Source organism: Brassica oleracea, chromosome C1 (assembly GCF_000695525.1).
Source record: "Brassica oleracea var. oleracea cultivar TO1000 chromosome C1, BOL, whole genome shotgun sequence".
In the NCBI taxonomy this organism is placed as follows: Eukaryota; Viridiplantae; Streptophyta; class Magnoliopsida; order Brassicales; family Brassicaceae; genus Brassica; species Brassica oleracea.
The window spans coordinates 28,823,062-28,826,275 of NC_027748.1; the positions used below are offsets into that span (position 1 = coordinate 28,823,062).

The following is a 3,214-nucleotide window of genomic DNA, read 5'->3' on the forward strand; positions in this document are numbered from 1 at the left end:
ATGGATACAAAACAATGTTATAATGTTTCTCAATTAATATATAAGGGATTGGCAACCAACTGATGACTTCATGTAACTAATTGCTTTCTTAGCTAACACTAGAGGCATAGCCCCGCTCAAACGCGGAGGTGGATACATTGTCGATGCATTATGTTGTTTATGTATATAATTGTATTGTTTGTTTTTCCCAAAATTTTGTTTGCCCATGGTTTTTGTTTTGTGTATGTTGTTTTTTATTTTGTTATATTTACTGAGTATATCACTTCTCTCTTTTCTATATCTATTTTCATTGTTTGATTGGTCATATTTAAAATTATGTCATTTTTCAAATTCACACTATAAGAAATATTAGTAGCACACCGTGAACGTTTCCATAAGGTTTTTGTAGCAAACGATATGATAATTGCAGCTATAATAGACTCTTCCCTCTATCGTAACGTTTGTTATATGTTAAAATAAATAGAGATATTATAGCGTTTATTCGTGAGTTATAAATTAATATTTTAAAATATTTAAATCGTGCTATGATATTCGGATGACTTTTTTAAAATGTTGTAAAATATTTTATAATAACATAAATATAATGCTATAATTAAAGATAAAATATTAAAAATTAATTAAATTAGTTAATTAAAATTAATTAAACACTTACAGTCATCAATGAAAAGTTTGTTATATTCCCTAACAGAATCAAATTGCCTTAGCTATTTACGCTATTACGGTTTGTTAATAATGTGCATATCATTTAGACCCCCATATCTTGGAAAATTTCATGTTCTTCACTAGGAAAACGTCAACTTGAATCAACATTTTAATGACATACAAAACCAAATTAATTGACTGCATAAAAAATTGTATAATACAAAGCTTGGGACCTTCAGTTTAGCAAAGCTCTGGATTAACTATGTCAAGAACTATTGCGATGTCTTCTTGTTCTTGGAAACGTCTTGGAGCAATAATCTTGTTTTAGCAGCAAAATCAATCGGAGAAACACGTCTTACAGTTATCCTCTGTCTCTTCTCGCTGTTATACTCTTGTTGAGAAACACTAACACGGAAGAGATGAGACGACCACGTAGCTTCTTTCAGTTTTGTCTGAAACTCATTCGCTTCACCTTCCTGGTCTGGTGGCTTGATGAAGCTTATGTAAGCTCTAGTACTGAAGAAAACAGGCTCACATACACCAACTTTTCTTCCTCCTTAGATATTAACAAGTAGAAGTGTTAGAAGTAACTTTTCCTCGCCTAAAGAGGGGTTGGTTGTGAAGTGAGAGAGACAGACTCTGTCAGAATACATGGACCTTGATCTGTTGTTCGCAGAGGGGCTCATCCCAGAGACAATAGCAGACATATACGTCTCTATACCTTCAGAATCATACCAAGATTTCAACTTTGCAGCTTTTGATAGTGGATAATGAAACACCTGGAGGAATTGGTTTCTATCAGCAACTGATTTGACAAAATGCAGCCTATGTTCACTTAAAACGAAAATTGAAGATTGTACCCTTTTAGAGACTTGTTCGCAATGACAGGGTACTTATCCGCCATGTCTAGAAGTTGTTGTCCTAAGTCAGTTGCTACATCGTTCCAAAGAGACTCTTTACCTCATCAACTAAAGTTATATCCCTCTTTGGGATCATCTCATTGTCACTCTTTCTTCTAATGCTCATGGGAGGAGAAACACTTTGGACAACACCGATGACAACTGAAAATGAAATAATCACCATTCAAGTGACTAATTATCATCCTAAAAACTGTATTTAAAGACAACAATAGCTCTACATAAGAGACGGCTCTTACCAACAACTCGTCAATGGGTACAAAGTTGAATTTTGTTTCAGTGATAAACATTTCTTCGCTCCCAGCTTCATACTCATTCAGAGTCATCTCATAATCGTTCTGAACCGTCTTGAATTGCTTGTTAGCAAGCTAAAGTGATCCCCTCGATATGTAATAGACCTTTCCCTTGTGGAATGTGTCATAAGACTTCCTTGCAGCTGCGTTAAACATCGGTTCCTGAATCTCTGTTCCCTGGATTTTTAGAAACAAAGAAAATCAACCACCGCATAAATTCTAGGACAATAATCAGAACCATAAGATTCATCAAAGGAGTCTTACTTCCTCATCAGTTAGTTCCACATTGAAGACACACCCATCTCCCCTAGCATTTTTGTAAGTTCTCAGCACACCTTTGTTTGTAACACGGACTTTAATGGTCCAACTTCCTTGGTAAGCGTTCAAGGACAAAAGCGGATGCACCCTCCTGGTCATAGCCATTCTTGCACCTGGCGCAGCACTACAAAAAAAAAACTACAGAAATGTAAGTAATCTTCATAACAATGAGTATGATGAAAATAAGCTGTAGAAAAAATCTTCTTACTTCCTCTCTGCTCATTGATAATCTGTGAAACTGACTTAGCGAAAAACTCCTGCTTTGGTTTCAACATTAGGCCTGTAAAAGCTTTAAGCTCAAATTTAATCTATGAGTCAAGTGCAGAAACAACAGCCTCGCATTTTGTTACAAGCAAATATCTAGAAGAAAGAGATAAGACAAGACAAGACAAAAGATTAGTTATGTACATATGTTTACTGAACAATTTATTGGTTTCTTTGATCAAAGAATCAGACATTTTCGAAGGATCTCTCTTGATATAGAAGATTAATTGAAACCGAATCGACCAAGTGATATTAACAGAGAGAGAGAGAGAGAGAACGTACAATCAGTAGTAGTTTCCTGAGCTTCGCAGACGACGCCTCTTCGTAATCGAGAAACCCTAGGGAATCGAGGTCAACGAAGCCGGCGACTGAGAAAGACGGATTCTCAATCCTCCTGATTCCGGTGTTGAGAGTGAAGCCGATGGTGAGGATGCGATTTTTGAAACATTGAACGACATGGAAGGTTAAGAGATGAGAGGAAAATCATGAGCTTTGCAGATTAACAAAAACGGTGACGGCAAGATACAACTGTGGAAAAACAATATCAAGGAAGCCCTAAGCGACTCAAGCATAAACCGCAATGTTTCACTTCTTTTCTAATTTATCCGACTATATGTGAACCACCAAACTCCAAACCTAGTTTACTAGACAAAACCAGAAAAGACGTGGGGCCCACAAAATTTTAAAAAAGTGCACACGTGGACAAGTGAGCAAACTGTCCTATTATAATAAAAATATAGATTTATATGCAAAATTTTAGATATTCGAAAAATAAATTTA

At 35.7% G+C, this 3,214-nt stretch overlaps 1 pseudogene; it reads right to left on the reverse strand.

Moving 5' to 3' along the window:
* Positions 1-1,153: 1,153 nt before the first annotated feature.
* On the reverse strand, positions 1,154-2,704 carry LOC106327143 (annotated as a pseudogene).
* Between the last annotated feature and the right edge of the window lie 510 nt (positions 2,705-3,214).